Source organism: Nicotiana attenuata, chromosome 2 (genome assembly GCF_001879085.1).
Source record: "Nicotiana attenuata strain UT chromosome 2, NIATTr2, whole genome shotgun sequence".
Taxonomy (NCBI): domain Eukaryota; kingdom Viridiplantae; phylum Streptophyta; class Magnoliopsida; order Solanales; family Solanaceae; genus Nicotiana; species Nicotiana attenuata.
Window position 1 is genome coordinate 77,600,511 of NC_031990.1, and position 21,022 is coordinate 77,621,532.

Genomic DNA, 21,022 nt, shown 5'->3' on the forward strand with positions numbered 1-21,022 from the left:
TTCCTCGTCCCCTTCCTCGGGAGGACTCTGCTTTCCCTTTTTGTTTATCACTCCCGCCTTTAGATTTCACCGTTGTCTGCATATGCAATCATTGAAAACTCATTAGTGATGTTGTTAAAAGAATCATTAAAGCAAGGCAGATGAAAAGTTGACAGTGTTCCCAATAGCAGTGGTCCGCTAATAGCGGAAAAAGGGGCGTGGCCGCTCACTAGCTACCGCTGAGAGCGGAATTTTGAACGCGGCCGCGGAGTACTAGGATTCAGACTACCCAGTCTCTGAAGTTAGACATCCGCTGAGAGCAAAATTTTGGGCGCGGCCGCGAAAGTTGACACTCTTTTCGTGGAAAAACAAACGCGGCTGCGGACCCAATTTAGCAGGATTTTGAACTTAAAATTTGTGGCCCGCGTAAAAAGAATCGCAGCCGCGTAAAACAAACCGCTGACAGTGGATTTTCCACCGCTGGCCGCAGAAAATGAACTATATTAGTTTAGGATTTTGCATGAACGCTGACCGCGAAATTATGGCCGCGGCCGCAAAATTAGGGTTTTCAATTTTTTAGTCTTTAATAGGAATCATGAACACCACTAACCCCTACTAGGCATGAATACCAAGTACCCACATGAATATTTTTTTTAACAACGATGCATATATTATGGTGACTAATCAATCCTTAATTGAAAAGAAGAAGTTAAAACTAAAAGAAAAGAAAAGCAAAAATATCAAAGCAATGCTATGATTTGAACATACTAGTTGTGTGATGTGTGGTGGAAACTAACTTTAGATTAAATCTATTGTATTGGGCTCAGATAGAGAAAGATGAACAGTAACTAATTCTTTTGAGAGTGCACAGTGCGAAAAGGGTAAAAGGAGGAGGGCCCTCCTATGTATACCAAAAACCTGAGGGCCCACACCGACTTACCTGGCGCAGCCGCGGAATTCCACCGCGGTCCGTGCTTTTGGCCATTGCAAAGAGTTGCAGGATCCATAGCACCGCTGAGAACGGAAAAGTGGCCGCGTCCGCGGAGAAGGTCCACTGACAGCGAGAAAACCACCGCGGACGCGGTTGAAACTTCAGAGAAGTCACATTTTGCACTTTTCAAATCCGCGTCCGCTACAAGATCACACCCCCGCGTAAAAGCTTTCGCTGACAGCGGAATTTTGAGCGCGATCAGCGGTTCAATTGCACACTTAGCCAAATTTTTCCAGTATTAGTCCTGCACTGCATCAAAAATTCCCACACAACTTCACAACTAGTTAGTCCAAAACAAAGCCTACACTAAGAAGAAAATCAAAAAGAAAGAAAAACACATGGGTTGCCTCCCAAGAAGCGCCTGATTTAACATCGCGGCACGACAGAGGTTACCATCAATCACTTGAGATGGATCATTTCCACCACGTGGCTGTCATCAAACTTGACAAGATATGCTTCACTCGGTTAACTCGGAAGATTTCACCATTTTTGTTTTTCAAATCAAGAGCACCAAATGGAGTTACATGCACCACTTCAAAAGGGACACTCCATTTTGACTTGAGCTTTCCCTGAAACAGTCATAATCGAGAGTTGAAAAGAGGTACCAAATCACCCTCCTTGAATTCCTTGCTCTGGGCATACTTGTCATGTAAGTACTTCATCTTGTCCTTATACAAGGACAAGCTGGAAAAGGCATGGAACCTAAACTCATCAAGTTCATTGAGTTGCTCTACCCAGAGATTTGCTGCAACATCCCACTCAAGATTTTACTTCTTCAGCGCCCACATGGCCTTGTGCTCTAACTCAACCGGAAGATGGTACGCTTTCCCAAATACCAACCGGTACGGAGACATACCAATTGGAGTCTTGTAAGTAGTCCTGTAAGCCCATAAAGCATCATCCAATTTCCTTGACCAATCAGTCCTATTTGCATTGACAGTTTTTGACAATATGCTCTTTATCTCCCTGTTGGAGACCTCAACTTGCCCACTAGCCTAGGGATGATAAGGGATTGACACTTTATGATTGACACCATACTTGGAAAGTAAAGTATCAAAAGCCTTGTTGCAAAAATGGGAACCCCCATCATTGATGATCGCCCTAGGAGTGCCAAACCTTGTAAAAATATTTTTCTTCAAGAAGGCCACTACACTCCGTGCCTCATTGTTGGGCAAAGCCACAACTTTAACCCACTTGGAAACATAATCAACAGCAACCCGAATGTACGTGTCACCACATGAACTCACAAAAGGTCCCATGAAGTCAATGCCCCACACGTCAAATATGTCAACCTCAAGAATAGTGGTAAGAGGCATTTCATCCTTCTTGGAAATTCCACCAGCTCTCTGACATTCATCACATCTCTTCACAAGCTCTTGCATCTTTATACAATGTAGGCCAATAAAAACCACAGCTGAGCACCTTTGAAGCAGTTCTCGCCCCACCATGATGACCACCGTAGGGTGAGGAATGGCAAGCATCAAGAATACTCCTTTTCTCCTCTTTCGGAACACATCTTTGGATCACACAATCATTACAAATCTTGAACAGGTAAGGCTCGTCCTAGTAGTAGTCCAAGCTATCCCGTCTAAGATTTTTCCTTTGGTTAGAAGATAGCTAACACGGGACAATGCTGGTCACAAGAAAATTAGCAACATCAGCGAACCAAGGCATACTATTCAAAGATACGGAGAGGAGTTGCTCATCCGGGAATGAATCATTAATTTCGAGCCCATCATGGGGCCTCCCCTCCTTCTCCAAGCGGTACAAGTGGTCTGCCACTTGGTTTTCACACCTTTTTTGATAAAAAATTTCAAGGTCAAACTCTTAAAGCAATAGAACCCATCTCATCAACCGAGCCTTAGAATCCTTCTTTGTCATCAAGTAACGGAGTGCCGCATGATCAGTATGAATAATCACTTTGGCACCCATTAGATAAGGCCTAAACTTTTCCATAGAAAACACTATGGCTAGCAACTCTTTTTCCGTCACCGTGTAATTAACCTGGGCATCATTCATAGTTTTGCTTGCATAATAAACCGGGTGAAACATCTTGTTCACCCTTTGCCCCAAAACTGCTCCTACAGCAACATCACTTGCGTCACACATAAGCTCGAAGAGTAAGCTCCAATTGGGTGCGGTAATAATGGGAGTGGTTGTCAGTTTATACTTGAGAAGTTCAAAAGCTTTCATGCATTTTTCATTAAACACAAACCTAGCATCCTTTTCCAATAATTTGCACAAAGGATTCACTATCTTTGAAAAGTCCTTGATGAACCTTCGGTAGAAGCCCGCATGCCCAAGAAAGCTCCTAACCCCCTTGACGAAAGTAGGAGGAGGAAGCTTTGAAATCACTTCAATCTTCGCCTTGTCCACCTCAATACCATTCTTTGAGATCTTATGGCCGAGGACAATGCCCTCTCGACCATAAAGTGGCATTTTTCCCAGTTAAGCACTAGATTTGTCTCTTTACATCGGGCCAAAACCTTGTCAAGATTCTTCAAGCATTCTTCAAAGGAGTCACCCACAACACTAAAATCATCCATGAACACTTCCAAGAAGTCCTCCACCATGTCCGCAAAGAAGCCATCATACACCACTGGAAGGTAGCCGGTGCATTACACAAACCAAATGGCATCCATGAAAATGCAAAGGTCCCGTACGGCCATGTGAAGGTGGTTTTCTCTTGGTCTTCCAGTGCAATCAAAATCTGGTTGTAACCTGAGTACCCATCCAAAAAGTAGTAGTAGGCACGCCCGGCAAGTCTGTCCAACATTTGGTCAAGAAAGGGCAATGGAAAATGATCTTTGCGGGTCACTTTATTTAGCTTCCGGTAGTCCATACATACCCTCCATCCGGTGACAGTCCTAGTGGGGATCAACTCATTTTGCTCACTTGTGACCACAGTCATACCACCCTTCTTCGGCACGCATTGTAACGGTGAAGTCAAAGAACTATCCGAGATGGGGTACACTACCCCTGCATCTAGCCATTTGATCACTTCCTTCTTGACGACCTTTTGCATAGCCTCGTTCAACCTCCTTTGATGTTCCCCGAAGGGTTTGGTATCATCCTCAAGTATAATCTTGTGCATGCAAAAGGCGGGGCTTATCTCCCGAATATCAGCTAGATTCCATCCAATTGCCTTTTTCCTTCTTTGAAGCACCTCAAGGGTGGCATCTACCTGCATGTTAGTTAAGCAAGAAGAAAGAATAACAGGTAAAGTTGAACTAGGGACCAAGAATTCATACCTGAGGTGTGAAGGCAAAGGCTTCAACTCCAATACGGGAGGTTCCTCGATTGAGGGGTTTGTTGGTGGAGTCTTTCTGTTCTCAAGATCCAAGGAGAGTTTATGGGGCTCATATGAGTAAGAACCCATTCTGTGCAAAGCATTGACATACTCTACCAAGCCCTCATCCTCAGTCACATCATGGTTCAACAATACAGCTTCCAAAGGATCCTCCATATTGATCATGGCGCTTGTGTCATCAATTATCACCTCTGTTACAAGATCCACAAAAGAACAAACTTCAGTACTATTTGGTTGCCTTATCAATTTGCAAACGTGGAAGACAACTTTTTCGTCACCCACCCGGAAAGTGAGCTCCCCTGATTCTACATCAACCAATGCCTTCCCTTTTGCTAGGAAAGGCCTTCCCAATATTATAGGCACCTCATAGTCGACTTCGCAGTCGAGAATCACAAAATCCGCAGGCAAGATAAACTTGTCAACCCCGGCAAAAAAATCATCAACAATACCAAGCGGCCTCTTCATTGTTCGATCCGCCATTTGCAATCTCATTGAAGTAGCTCTCGGTTGATCAATACCCAAAGTTTTAAATACAGAGTAAGGCAAAATCCCAAATCACACAATGCCTTTGCAAAATCTGCACTCCCAATGGTACATGGAATGGTGAATGCTTCGGGATCTTCAAGCTTTGGAGCCATCGAATGCACAATTGCACTCACTTGATGAGTCATTTTGATGGTCTAAAAATCCATAGATCTCTTTTTAGTCACCAAGTCTTTCATAAACTTGGCATATCTCGGCATTTTCTCAAGAGCTTCCACTAAAGGAACATTGATCGACAAGCTTTTCATCATCTCAATAAACTTCTTGAATTGGTTTTCATTCTTTTGCTTCGCAAGTCTTTGAGGGTAAGGTGGAGGAGGCCTTATGTTTACCGTGAAAATGGTAACAACAATTGAATTTGTAAATGAGATTCTAAAAATACATGATATATTTTTATGTTAGTTGTTAGAGCAGATGTTGCTAAGAATGTAAAGTTTAACGATAAAATACAAGCTAAAACGGGGCAGTAATCAAACCGAGGGGCTTGCTGCCCTGGCTTCGGACTGTTCGATGGAGGACCTCGAGGCCAATATCTGGGCTCGATCTCGAGCTATCGGGGTAGTCGGGAATGGGGCAACAGTTAGAATATGATCAAGCAAGGCTCTTTATGGCCAATACCAAGCAGTAAATGAAGAACACGTATGAAAGCAATAAACGCGGAGAGTGGCCTCGAGCTAATAAGAACAAGCAAGTTAGAGAGAAAAGAGAGAGAGAGATATTATTGATCTGATGGAGAATACTTTGAGCAATTTCAGATCCTTACAAAGTAGTGTGGGTTCCCTTATATAGGAGGGGAACCCGACAACAGTACAACATGCATTAATTGTAAAGTATGGAGATGGGACGGCTAGACGCGACGCTTCGGCATAGGCTCTGGGCAGGCCGACTCTGTCAGACTTAGTTGCATGCCTTGGGAACTTCCCCTTCTGCTCTAGCCTCGACCTCCATCTTCTTTGAGTCGGGCCTCGACGAGCCCCGAGGGAAGGGACTCAGCCATGGCTCCACATCCTCGGGGTCTCGAGGAATTCTTCCGAAGTGGCTTGATAGTGAGAAATCGAGTCCTCTAATTTTGCCGCATACAGATAGTCTCCGCATTTCCCAGAATGAAGCGATGGGAAATGATTCTGACACCTGACTTCATAAGCTTCTTACGGCGACGTCATACCAATGATACAACCTGTGGCATGAGCTTTTGTGGCAACCGGGGTGTCCCATGGACTTGTGCACTTTGACATCATTCAATGCACTGCCGATTACCGTTCTCCAAGGTGAATGTACCGCCGTCGAATCGGTTCTTCAAAAATTCAATAATTGCGTCCGCTGGTCAATCTTCCAAAGCCTCGATGACCGTGTCGTTACCCCCTATAAATGGGGGGGCCTTGGCGTTGTTTTTTCTATCCCAGTACCTTTGTTGGCTCATTTGCCCATTTCTTCTTATCATCCTCCTTTATCCTTGGATATTATATTTGGGACTCATGGCCTCAAGGCCGTTAGGCAGAGCTCCCGTAGGCTGTGTTGTGGCCTCTTGCCAGAGCTTCTCTTTGTTGAGCATGACTATGCTGCCCCGTTGCTGCTGTGGTCATTGTTATGTTTGTCGTTGCTGTTGTTGTTGGTTCGAGACGATGACGGACGGGGAGTCGGTTCTCCCTTTTTGCAGACAGTCATTCGGACTATGCACCGCTACTCACTCTCCTACCTAGGCCTGGTGTGGCACTTCATCCCTTGGGTTTTTCCTTTCCCCAGGGATAAAATGGCACTACCGGCCATTGAGGCTGGGGCCCGCCGGATCTTCAACCTTTGGCTTTGGCGGGCCATGTCTCTTTTCTATGTCTCCTCTGCATCCCCTCCTTTTCCTCTTCTTCATCTTTTTCCTCGGCAGGGACCCCCCGGGGGATTGAGCTGGGAACCTAGAGGAGGTTGCGGTAGAAGGAATCGCCCTCGAGGATACGTGCTTGAGGGGGCGGCGCTCGGGGATGCTGATATCGGAGATTGTCCTTCGAGGATGGACCGGGCTCTCGGGTTTCATCACATGTACATCCTTCTGTTCCTTCGCCTTTGTGTAGAGATCCTCTGTAGGCTTTTGTAATTGTATGTAAGGACCCCTCGAGGGCTGTTGTACATGGATATTTATGAATATGAAGATACCTCCTTGATTTTTGTTTTCGATTCTTGCCCTATTATTGTATGTTTTTGTGTGCTTCGAGGCCTTCGAATGTTTTCCTTTGTTGTTGACCGCTGATATCTAACTCGGATGCGAGCATTCTTTCCGATCCTCTGCCGGTTGATATGGCTCTTTTCCGAGCCCACCGTCGTACCCCGGACCAAGCCTGAATTGATCTGATAGGCTTGGGCTGTCGAGCCCTCCGAGTTGCATGGAGATAGTACGCCGAATTTTGGAGCTTTCGCGAGTTGTATCCTGACCGAAGGTCAGCTTCGGGTACCTAGGGGTCTGCTTTGGACTTGATGCAGATAGCTTCTTAAAGCGTAGTGGATTGACTTCTGTTGAGGGGTTGCCTATACTTAGGCGATGCCTCGAGCCCTCCCAGAACCTTCATTATCGGAGCTTCGCGTGCTTATTTTTCTTTTTAGAAAGAAAACCCATGAGATCGGGTACCGCCTCGGGTTCTATGAGGGCATTGAAGGCTTCCCGAAGCTGGACTTCTTTTTTGGTGGAGATCCTCGAGGTCGGGCACTACCTCGAGGCTGGAGACAATACAGTTGACTCCTTGAGGCCTAACTTCTTGTCGATGGATGTCTCCGGGGTCGGGCATTACCTCGAGGCTGGAGACAATACAGTTGACTCCTTGAGGCCTAACTTCTTGTCGATGGATGCCTCTGGGGTCGGGCATTACCCCGTGATCTGTAACGAGGCCGTTGGCCTCCAGGGGCTCACTCTGGATAGGCGAATCGTCGCTGTTTTCCCCATATATGTGGGGTGGCCTTTGCTTCTTCGGGAGATTCAGGAGATCTCATTATTTTGGGTAGCTATCCTTCCGCCTTGGCATCGGGTCCTTCGTCCCTTCAGGCGCAAAAAGCGTTGGCGCATGTCCTTGCTTTAATCTGTCGACTCTAATATAGTCATGGCAGCTACTTCGTGGCCGGCCCGGCAGGGAGGAGAGAGTTCTACTCCCAGCACTCAGGATCCGCGGGAGTTCGCTCTGAAGACTGTGTCTTTGATAAAAGGGGAACATTTGGAGGTGGTGAGGTGATACTGTGGATGGAGCGAGGGGATAACGCTGCAGGTGCTTTCCCCGGATGATAGTATTACAGACTCTGCTGATGGATTCTTGAGCGTATACCTATATCCTTTCGCATTTGGCCCCCTTGATAGGGTCGTGCTTGATATCTGCTTGAAGTATCGGGTTACTTTGGCGCAGATACATCCGTCGTTTTGGCGAGTGGTGCTGATGATGAGGTTCTTTGCGGAGAAAGCTGGGCTTGAATTCACGCTCAGCCACCTCGTCAGGCTGTGCCGGCCCTTTCATCATCGAGGCCTGTTAACCTTGCGTTGCCGTTCGTCCACGCCCTTTGTTGTCGATGATGAAGAAGATGGGGATCAAGAGTGGGTCAGTCGGTTCGTCCGGGTCCGGACGGCTGACATTATCCCCGTGGAGCTCATGCCATTTCCCGAGGGATGGAATTATGCACGTGAGTGGAGTGTCTTGTGCTTCCTTGGATTAGCTTATAGCGAAAACCAGTTGAGTAATTATGTTTCCTTCCTTTTTGCAGCAGCTTCATGGATGCCGGGCGAAGTTCTCGATCTGCCTGGCTGGGTCCGGAAGTTGGCGACCCATTCGACTTGCGATGAGTGCAGGTGGCGAGTCGTGCCCCATGACAGATGGGGAACAAAATACCAGGGTATGCGCGTACGCTGCTCCTATCTTAGTCTTCGTATATCTGATGACATTTCCATCTCTCTTTTGTACCGGCTTTGCCGTTGCAGGTATCGGGCGGTCCTTGGGGCGAGGTTGTGCCCTTCCGGAGAGGGGAAGGAGTCACCAGCCTCCGAGCTAAGGGATGATGGCGATAAATAGGATTTGCACACGCAGTGTGATGGGGCTTTAAATGGGGCTCGCCGGACCTATGTCCTCGAGGAGAGGACATTGCCCGAGCCTGCTATTCCCAGAGTGTTTGATTCCAGAACGGTGGTTCCTCCAAGCGAACATGCTTTGCCAGGGGCTGGTTCTTCCGGGGCCGAAGGGGCAGGATCAATAGGAGTGTGCTTTGCCTTCGATGGAGTCCGCCGGATTCACTTCATGGTGATTTCGGCGCAGTCCTTACGCGTTTCGCATCTTCCTTTCTTTATCGAGTTTTTCTTTCGCAGGCCTTTGATAGGCTCAGGTCTGAGCTGCTCCGTCATGAGGCCAGGCTTCGGAAAGCTCTAGACGAGGGCGAGTCCCTTAGGCTCCTTAGCGAGGAGAAGGAGGTTGAGTTGATGCACTGGCGGTATGAGGCGCGTTGGAGCTCGAATTACGAGAGCTATTTGATGGAGTAGGTATCCTTCCGTAGTACATGCTTCGCTCTCTTTGACCCTTAAGGTTAACCCTTTCGCCTATCTTAGCTGCAGAAAAAGACGGAGGCCTGGGAGTACCTTAAGGGCGAAGCCGACCGCGTTAGGAATGCTTGTGGCGAACTAAGGGCTCAGCCGCAGGATCAAGCTTTAGAGGAGGGGGGCGCCTTGGCCAAGGTTCCCGCCTTCAAGGCCCAACTCCGCTTGGCTCGTGACAATGCTACAGTCCAAGCGGATATGATCGGGAAGCTCGAGTCCGATCTCTCAAAGGTCAGGGCTGAGATAATCGATGTCCGGGCTGAAGCAGCATTGAATCGAACCAAGGTTGATCAGGAGATGGCGTTTCGTATGAAGGACGCTGCTGATGCCCAAGCCGAGTTGAAGTGGGCCCTTGATCACGAGAAGAGGATCGAGGAATATATCCGTTACAGATCCCGAAGAGAGGTACTCGAGGAGATCGGCGCTAGGGGCTTCGTTCTCTCAGAGGAGTTGGCTCGAGCAAGGGCGGACGAGCGCGATGCTCGGTCCCTTCTTGCTGGCGTCATAGAGAGTGAATCTAGGGCTGGCAGGCTGTAGCCTTTTGGAGCGGAGCGTGGATTTTGCCGCTTTTCCATACTTGATATTTGCAGAGCATGTTTGTAGATGGAGAGCGCGCCTTTTGCGCATGTAAATAAGAGAAAACTTGAAGCTTTATCTCTTTTGTATCTCTTTTTTCATTGCTTTCGATCAGGCAGGCTGGTTCTCGGTGTCTGGCGGGGAGCCTATGGATCCGGAGCTTACTAGATAGGCCCGGAGGCTTTTAAGTGCGATTTCTAACGTGATTAGGCGTCAGGGACTTTGTGCTTTGCCCAGCTGTTTAGGCCTAGTCTCCGAGTCAGGCCCAGATTCGAGCTTGCCTGACCTTTAATCTCCCATTCCTGCATGGGCGGATGATGACTATTCTTATTGCTCGCCCTTGGGCATTTGTGTTTCAACTATTTTGGGTTCAGTCTCCGAATCGCGTAGCGACTCGAGCATTAATTGACCCTCAAGTTCTTTCGTGCCTACATGGACGGATGACGATGGCTCTTGCGCTTCGGGTCGAAACGACCTTTTAAGTGTGTGGCCCAGAGGCTTGTTTGGCTGGCGATAATGGCACTTAAGCCGTGCCCTTAGGCATGTGTAGTTAACTATTTTGGATCCAGTCTCCGAATCGGGTTACGACTCGAGCTCATTTTAATCCTCAAGTTTTCAATTTTTGAGTTGGAGACAGTGGCTCTTACGCTGTTTTGGTCGTTGAGACCTTTTAGTGTGCGGCCCGGAGGCTCGTTTGGCTGGCGACAATGGCTCTTACGCTTTTGCCTGTGGGCTTTTTGCAAGCTTTGTTTTCCTCTCGTTAAGGTCTTTTTGAAATGATTTTGCCTGACCCGTCGTCGGTTCTGGAAGAACCTCGATTTCAAGTCGTTAGCGGCGATGTTCGAGCACCTCGGAAGGTTCTTAGCTAGTAGGCTGAGTAGCTCGAAGCCTTGTGATTTGGAGCTGACATGGTCGAAGCTCGTTTGCCTGTTGAGGGAAGCCTGTTTTAACCGGTTCTTTTTGAAGTATATTCGAAGTAATGGCTTGCGAGTTTGTTAGTGACAGTCGGGCATCCCCGAGTCGCGTTAATTTGGCTGGTGCAGCCGTTTCGACCGTAGTCATATGTGTTTGGCCGTAGTCATTTTTGATCCCAAGTGATAGTTTAGGCGTCTACACCGAGGGTATGCCCTTTCGGGATTCTTACAAATGCGATGTATAGCCTAAATTTCGGGATTGAGTTTTATGCCTGTAGAAAGGTCTTACAAAATTTTCATGCCTGTTGAGGTCTTACAGTTTGTCATGCCTGTTGAGGTCTTACAGTTTTTTTTACTATGTAGAATAGATCTTGTTACACCGAGTCTGCCCGCTCGGGGTCTTACGGCCTCGGGTTCCCCAGTATACGGCGATTGGCGACAGTCTCCGAGTCATCGAGTTTGCTTAGGCTCGAAGGCCATTATTTGTGAGCTCGGAGTTACCTTGTTGGGGCTTTATGATCCCGGAGTTCCAACCCTGGGGTCGTGCGGGTGCCAAGTTGTTGATGCTAAGTCTCCGAGTACTTAGGGACGCATTTGGTGGGTGGATCCCTGCTGAGAGCATCCCGAAGTTCCCTTTTCTGGAGTACGAGATGCTGAAAGATATTCTTTTATTGCTTGGCGTAAATACATATTGTTTCATTGTTGTGAGCTCGGCCTGCGCGGGCGCGGCTCATTGGGCCATTTGGTCCGGTGCATGGTTCCCTATTGAAGCTTAGTCTGCCGTTCCCCGGCCCTTCCGAGCGGACGGCGCCTTCGGGGGGGAGGGGTATCCTTCATCGTTTGATTGTAGAAGAAAGCCTGTGATCTTGTCGGATCCTCCTCAGGGGTACGTTGCTCCGCTAAGAACATTGCTGGAGAGACCCTCTTTGGGGCGGAAGTCCGGACGAGGGGAAGGAGCGCGGCGGTTTCTGTTAAGGACTTGAGGTCTTCGGGTAGAGTTAGAACTTCCGAACGCCCTGGCCTGGTGTCTGCATACAGGTTAGTGAAAAATATCGAAGGAGGGAGGTAGTTTTCCTTTACCGCGGGATCTGTAGGCGATGTTCCGAGGTTTGGTATGTTCCTGCTATTTTGGGGTGTGGATTCTAATGCAGCCCTCCGCTGTGTTTGATCGGGCTTTGGCCGATGATGTGGTTCGCTTACCCTTCGACTCTTTCGAGAGTGGAGATATTGGTGCCGGCGATGCGTCGTGTGATACGGAATTTCCTCCTGCCGCGTGTCGCTTCGTGCCGATGGTTTTAATTCCATCCTTTGCGTGGAATTTTCATCCTTTCGGCGAAGTGGGGACGACCCTATCTTCGGGCTATGCGCCCGAGGTCATCTAAATAAGGCGTTCGTGCCTTGTACCTCCTTTGATGACATGGAACTCGGCATTCCGGTCTGGGCCGGTCATGATGTGCTAGGGGAATGGTCTTTCCCCTTATTGTAGCGATCGCTATTGAAGTCCATCAAAGATTCGAGAGGTGGTTGTGTTTCGAACTGGCGGTCCGACGGTGTTGATCGAGTCACCTGAACTCATGAGCACATGTTTTATCAAAAATGGATCGAGTAAGGAAGAAGGTTACCAGCGCGTCATTGTGAGGTTGAGACGAGGTCTCGGTACCCTCTTTGCTGAATGTAAGGGCGTCCTTGGGGGTACATCCCCAGATCTGTCTTTCTTTGGTGGCGAGAAATTTTGCTCTCCCTTTTACAAGTTCTTGGAAAGGGTCGTCGTTCCTCCATCATCGTGGTGATGCACTGCGGCCCGCTCGTTTCGTTCCCCCTGGCTGCCTTCCGTACTGGGAACTGAACTTGAATTCGTTCGCTCGTCAGTTCTCGATGGTGATTTTTGCCGAGCAGCTTGGCGTCTTTCCTTCAGAGCTGGTGGCTACCTTCGGCCCCGCCGCCGCACTTGCTATGTAGTTCCCTTACCAGGCTGCAATTCCTTTGAGAGGAATTCGATCGAATGGTCCGAGCCATTTGACGTCCCCGGATTCGCCTACGGCGAGCACGATGCTTGGTATAGCAATGTGGAAATTGTACTCTGGTCGGCGAGGCGCCCTTGCAAGCTATGCATCCTCATTGAATCTGGTTTTGTTAACGATTCCTCGAGGATATTGCCCTCGGGCCATTCTTTGATCGTCGCGAGGTAGATTGCATATTGGGGCGTTTCTCCTGTCTGTGGCGCACGGGCGGTACCTCGCTCTGTTTGGCATTGGTTTTTGCCAGGAGCCTGTTTGGGTAAGCTGAGCCCGAGGAGGCTCCCAGATGGTCGTCCATGACCCTGGTTTGCGACTAATGCCAGGTACGGGCATCCGACCAGGTCTTGGCTGGGTACCTGATCAAGCTTTGTTTGAACTGCCCTGAAATCGTCGGGCTCGGTTTATTTAGGCTTTGACTGAAGGCCTATATTGCCCAGTCATCCGAGACCGGGGGTAATCCTGTTTGATCCATCGGGGAATGAGGTGCGAATCCCCATAGCGTTTCATTCTCCCTTTGCTCGGCCCTGAAGCATCGGGCTTTCTCGTCGTCGTTTCGATGGCACCGGCGTGCGCCTCTATGGAGGAGTCTGCTGGTACGGTAGGCGAGTTTATGGGATCGGGCGTTAGGTTATGACACCACATAATGGTTCCTTTCGAGAGTGTTTCCCCGAACCTCTTCAATAAGATGGGCTCGATCTCATCATTTTTTGGGTCGTTGCCTTTTCCCGCGCACGTATAGGCGGTGATGTGTTTGTTGGGATCTGAGGTCCCGTTGTACTTAGGGAGTTCTGGCGTTCTGGACTTCTTTGAAATGGGTTCCAGGGCCACTTCCTCGGGGAACGGCCATTGCACGGACTTCCACGAACCTGATTCAATCCTTTTGGAGAGATCCCCAAGCATCTTTGCTATGGCAGGGTCGGCTACCGATCCGTTATTGCTTGATCTCTTGGGTACTTGCTCGGCGGGGGGAGCTGCTTCCGGTGCTGCCGTGCTGGGAGTCTTCGGATGGCTTTGTAACTGAGCGATGGCCAACTGTTGTGCCTGCAACATTTCAAAAATAACATGAAGACTAACTTCCTGCGCTTCTCGAGCCGGCGTTTTTTGGGCTTCTAGTTGGTCGCCATGCTGTATGCTTCCGTCGGTGTGTGAGGTTTCGTCGACCTGTTGTACGTCCTGCAAATCCGTGTCCGCTAGAATCGGTCCAGGCGCGTCATTGGGATTCTAGGGTTGTGTTCCGGCAGCCGGAACAGCCACGCCGTTTTCCCTGTGGTTTTCGAGGTTGTCATTCTCGACTCTGTTTACCGAGCCAGACGTTTCGACCTGAAATCAAGAGATCCTGGACAAGAAAAAGTGTGAAAGACAACTTGCGTTTTTGTAATGAAACCAGCAAGAAAATAATCACTATTCTTTTTAGCCCCACGGTGGGCGCCAAACTTTTTGCCGTGAAAATGGTAACAACAATTGAATTTGTAAATGGGATTCTAAAAATACATGATCTATTTTTATGCTAGTTGTTAGACTTTTCGATGGAGGACCTCGAGGCTTGCTGCCCTGGCTTCAGACTGTTCGATGGAGGACCTCGAGGCCAATATCTGGGTTCGATCTCGAGCTATCGGGGGTAGTCGGGAATGGGGCAACAGTTAGAAAATGATCAAGCAAGGCTCTTTATGGCCATACCAAGCAATAAATGAAGAACAAGTATGAAAGCAATAAACGCGGAGAGTGGCCTCGAGCTAATAAGAACAAGCAAGTTAGAGAGAAAAGGGAGAGAGAGATATTATTGATCTGGTGGAGAATAGTTGGAGCAACATCAGATTCTTACAAAGCAGTGTGGGTTCCCTTTATATAGGAGGGGAACCCGGCTACAGTACAACATGCATTAATTGTAAAGTATGGAGATGGGACGGCTAGACGCGACGCTTCGCCATAGGCTCTGGGTAGGCTGGCTCTGTCAGACTTAGCCGCGTGCCTTGGGAACTTCCTCTTCTGCTCTAGCCTCGACCTCCGTCTTCTTTGAGTCGGGCCTCGACGAGCCCCGAGGGAGGGGACTCAGTCGTGGCTCCACGTCCTCGGGGTCTTGAGGCATTCTTCCGAAGTGGCTTGATACTGATAGCGAGAAATTGAGTCCTCTAATTTCGTCGCATACACCTTAGCAAAGGAAACTTAGCCTTGGGCACTACCGTTTTTCGGTATGTCTATCACGTGTTCCCTAGACGGGTTCATATCATTTTGAGTCTCCACCTCATTGTCATGAATATCAATTCTCATTTCAGCATTCAAATTCTCTTCACTCACTTGCTCATCAACTATTTGAACATCATCATTCAGCACTTTAACCTCATCACTCACAACTTCCTTTTGTTTGGAGGTATTTACTTCATCACCTCTACCGGTATTGTTCCCGCCCTTCAGGTTTACTACCGTGTCACTAGGTAGCGGCTCCTTAGGGCGAGTGTTCAAAGATTGCAAAATCAGACCAAGTTGAACCTCCAAGTTTCGGATAGAAGTATTATGGGATGCCAACTGGGCATCAGAGTCGGCGTTCTTCTTCATCATTTGTTCAAACATCATCTCAATCCTTCCCATCTAATTGTTTGCCGAGCTAGGCCCTTGAGACAGAAATGGAGGCAGGTTGTTTGGTTGTTGATACATCTGAGGCCTTTGGAAGCCCGGCCCCTGATATTACCATTATTACAACCCCCTTGATTGTTGTTTCCTCCCCAGTTGCGCTGGTTGCCCCAATTCTGATTGTTGTTCCCCCAGTTGTTTTGGTTGTTATTGTTACTGCTGTTCCAATTTCCTTGTTGGTTTTGATTCCCCCAATTTGCTTGGGATCTCCACTGTTGTTGTTGATTCGGAGCATTACCCCGCTGTCCTTGGTAGTTGTTCACATACTGAACTTCTTCACTTTGATCATCATACCCATCATCTTGGTTGAAACCACTACTACCTTGCTCATATTGACCCGGATTTCCTCAACTTTGTTGACCTCTTTGTCGCCTCTTATTGACCAACATATTTACCCCTTCCATGGCTTTCACTTGTCTTGGCGCTTGAACTTGCTACAATTGAGCTTTCGCCAACTGGTTCATTATGGTAGTCAACTCCGCTATTGCTTGGTCGTGGTCATGGAGCTCTTTGTGAAAGTGAATGACAGTGGGATCACCTTGTGGCACATTAGCTCAGCTTCACCACACCGAGGAAGTATCAGCCATCTTATCCAGTATCTCACACGCCTCAGCATAAGGTGTGTTCATAAAGTTTCCCCCTGCTAGCTGGTTCACTACACACTGATTGGTGATGTTGATGCCTCGGTAGAATGTTTGCTGGATCATTGCTTTGGTCATGTCATTGTTCGGACATTATTTCATCATCGTCCGATACCTTTCCCAGATATCATGAAGTGGTTCATTAGGTTCCTGTTTGAAGGCTAGGATCTCATCCCTCAATGTCGCCATATGCCCCCGCGAGAAAAACTTAGCTATAAACTTGCCGGCCAACTCATCCCACGTAGTGATGGAATGGTCTGGAAGTCTTTCGAGCCAGTCCAAAGCTTTCCCTCTAAGTGAAAAAGGGAACAATCTCAATCTCAATGCATCCTCCGACACATTTGTCTGTTTGCTTCCCCAGCAGGTATCCACAAAGCCCTTTAGATGTTTATATGCATTCTGATGGGGAGCGCCTATGAAGTACCCTCTTTGATCCAATAAAGTCAACATAACATTTGTAATCTGGAAATTTCCCGCCCGGATCCGGGGTGGGACAATTGTACTTGCGCAGCCTTCATTTGGAAGCACCCAAGGAGCTACTCGCGGAGGAACTGGGGAGGTTCTGGAATGTTATCATTGACCTGGCGGCCTCTTCTTTGAGCTTGAGGCACTAGAGGAACCTCATCTTCAGCATTATCATCTACCTCCTCCCCCGGGAGAACATTTCCAATAGGATAATTATTTTCCATGTTGTACCTGAATCAATTAACTCACACAAGTTAGTAAAATAGAAGGAAAGAAAAACAAGACACACAACTAGTCAGATAGATAGCCAAAACCGTTTAGCTCCCCGGCAACGGCGCCAAAAAAGTGATCATCTCCAACCTTTTACCACTATAAAATGGCAAGAGTGGTCGATGCAGCTTTTACCCGAAAGGTCGGGATCGATATCCACAAGGAGCTAATATTGGTTGGGAGTTGGGTTTCTATCCAACCTAGGTATGCGTGTTGCTCTTAATTGCACTTCTAAACATGTTCAGATTTGTTTCTATTCTACTATTAATGCTACTAATTGCTCAAAGTAATCTAAGTACAATGTTTTTGAAGGGTTTTTTCTCAATTGATAAAAAACACTAGGGAAGTGACTTACACCTAGGCGAGTATCTAATGGCGTCTAAAAGTTAGGACAAGATTGTTATATTTGGGATCATGATATAACCTTTGCACATAATTACTCACTATATACCTCTCGGTAGTTTGAGTGACTTTGCCCTAATTGGTTATCTCAAGCCCAATTGGGTGTTCACACGATGCAAGCAAAATTGGCTCAAGTCGGGTATTACTATCTCTAGGTTTAACCCTTTAATTGGGGCTATACACCCCAATTCCTTGTTAGCCTGAATTTCCTAGACTTAGTATCTGTTTCTCAAGAAGAGTCTAAGTCATAAAGTCACGAATCATTGTTTGCAACCACCAATTCAACAATTAAAGCATGAATCAAGCTAAATATCATTAACCCATAAACAATTAAGCCCTAAAATTGAAGACCCATTTAATACCCACACTAGGGTTGGGTCACAACCTAGCTAATGGGTTTAGCTACTCATAATCAAGGTAGAAATCAAAGATGGAGATTAAATATAAGCCATAAAAGTTGATTACAAGAATAAAATCTATGTTTAATAGCTAAAGCTACTCTAAAATTACTCTAAGTAGTAAAATACGGCTGTTCACGAGCTCCTCAAAACAAAAGATGACCTAAAAAATGTGAAAAAGAACTATTTATACACAGCTGAAATTTTTGTACAAAAATACCCCTACGGAGGTTCCGCTGTCAGCGAAATAATAAGCACCTCAGCGTAAGGATTTCCGTGGCCGCGCAAAACAAGTGCGGACCGCGTTTCTTCACTTATGTGCTTGGTTCTGAACTTGACTTCGCGGACAACGTATGAGTTACCGCCTCAGCGTTGGCCTCAACCGCGGCCGCACAATTTGGACGCGGACCGCACTTCTCAGATAGGCTCACTTTGTAGGGTCTCTGAACCTTGATTCGCCGCTCTCAGCAAAATTTCCACCGCGGCCGCGTCAGGTATTCCACGGCCACACTTTTTCTTCGCGCCCAGCGGTCTGTGTTGCACCCAAAATATCTTCTCTGAACCTTAATTCCGCGGACCGCGTAATAGTGGCCGCCTCAGCGGTGAATCTTCCACGGACGCTCTTTTCCTTCGCGGTCAGCGCTTTTATCTCAGCTTTGGACTTGTAAAGTTTTAACTTCTTCATGAGTTGAATTTGGCTTTATTGCCTCATTTTGACCAAACCCTGCACACAAGCACAATAAGTCAGCTTTTGAGAATACTTTTACACATTTTTGATCCAAAACCCAAGCAAAAGAGAGCATAAGATAGGCTAAAATCCATAGTTATCAGTGTACTTGCTGAATTAGCTGCTAATTGTTGTTTGGACGCAGTCGTAGCTTTTCTTGCTTATTGTGCCTCCGTCTCTTACTGTTCATTGTTGATACATGTTATTATCTCTATTTGGGCTGTTTTTTATGATTTTTGAGAGCCCGAGAGACTAGGGAGGTTGATGATTGAGTGAGGCCTAGGGCCAAGTGGTGAGATATTGATAGTATGGCACGTGAGTTGTCGGTGCAGCACATGAGTTGTCCGTGCGTATATTTATTTATATTATGGCACGTGAGTTGTCTATGTGGGTCTTGTTTTGATATTATAGCATGTGAGTTGTCCGTGCAGCACGTGAGTTATCCGTGCGGATTATAGCACTTGGGCAGAAGGAGCCCCTCCAGAGTCTGCACACCCCCAGTGAGCGCAGGTACCTATTGAGTTTGAGTACTAAGGGCTGGGAGCCGAGTGATTGAGCTGTCGAGATGAGCCGAGTGATTGTTGTCTTGAGAGACTGTACTTGCTTTCAATTATTGATGCACTTAGTTGTTATCTGTCCTTGTTGTGCAACTCTCTGGAAGACTTGATATCTGGTTTACTTGAGCACGAACTGCTTTGGCTTAAACTGCTAGATTCGAAAGCATGCCTATTCTTTATTGAAATTTACTGAAATAAACTGTATTTGCATAGCTCGTCACTAATTCTCAGTTCCTTATTTGTTTCTGTTACTTACTGAGTTGGAAGTACTCATGTTACTCCCTGCACCTTGTGTGCAGATTCAGGTGAGATCGATCACGGAGGTCATTGAGTTCGTGCACGGTCGTCTATCGGAGACATACGAGGTAGCTGCCGGCGTCCGCAGTCCTTGTCTCTGCATCCTTTGTTATCTTTCTTTCTATTTTTGGCACTTGACAGACTATTGTAAACTTTGAATTCTAGACTGGTTGTAGATGCTCATGACTTAGTGACACCCCGATGTCGGGCTATCTTTTCCGCATTCTATTTTGAGTTTAACTCTTTTGTGAAATCTTTGTTATGAAAAAGCTTTGACTTATCTTTTAATGAAATACCAAAGTGTTTTTGAAAGGTGTTCGCTTGCCTAGTACCACGATAGGCGCCATCACGACAGGGTAGAGTTTTGGGTCGTGACACCTCCAATGAGCAGTGTTCGCAGTTGCGATAAATGTTCGCAATTGCGAATGAACAATACCTCACCAGAAACCAGCAAACTCAAACTTCTTTGAAATGATCCGAAACCATCCCAAAACTCCTCCGGAACCTTCCGGACACAAACCTTATATGAATTTCAAACATAAAACACGCTACGGACCTGCTCGCGTACTCAAAACACTGAAAAGTGGTCGTCTTGACCCGATATTGACCATGGTCAAACTCTCAAATTTCTTAACTTTACTAGTCTCTCAACCAATGATCCAAAATACACCCAAGCCCCTCGGGACCCCGACAAATCATACCAACAAGTCCTAAAACATCATACGAACTTAGTCGAAACTTCAAATCACATCAAACAACGCTAGAACTACGAATCATACCCCAAATTCAAGCTTATGAAACTAAGAAATTCCAACTTCTACATTCAATGCTAAAACCTATCAAATCAAGTCCGATTGACCTCAAATTTTGCACACAATTCATGACATAACGGAGCTATGAGAATTTTCAGAACTTGATTCCGATCCCGATATTAAAAAGTCAACTCCCTAGTCAAACTTTCAAAAAAACCTTCAAATTTCTAACTTTCACCAAATGACCCGAAAATGACCTACGAACCTCCAAATCCACATCTGGACGCGCTCCCAATACCAGAATCACCACACAGAGATATTCCCAGACTCGGAATCCCAAGCGGACATCGATAACATTGAAATGCACTTCAACCCAAATTAATGAAATTCTTCCAAAATGCCAACTTTCCACAATAGGCCGTTTATATAAACCTGTTGGAACCTTCAAATCATGATTCCGAGGCCGTTTGCCCAAAATTCCAACCTTAGTCAATTTTTCCAACTTTAAGCTTCCAAAATTAGAATTTTCCATCCGAATCAACTCTGAACTCCACAAACTTCAATTCCGTCCACACGTACAAGTCATAATACATGAAGTGAAGCTACTCAAGGTCTCAAACTGCCGAACGACGCGCTAGAGTTCAAAATGACTGGTTGGATCATTACAACATATATGCTGCTTGGATAATACTACGAAATCATACGTGCGTTCATAACGTAACTAGATCTGGGTCATTGATCGAATAATTCCTTTCGTTCCTTCTTAGCTTTCTTTAAACATAAGCAATTACTTTTCCTGGTCTTTCCGCCCCCTTGTTGCGTACATACTTAGCTTATCTTAGTTCCCATGCAAGCCGGAATTTTTGTGCAACTCATATGATCTCGAATATTACTTTTGATTTTACTTCTCATTCATTAGCCACGGTAGGTTCGACTTTCTTATGGAGTGCATATAATGTTGTAGTGAGACTGTTTTTTTCATGACCATTTCTTCTTCAAGTTACT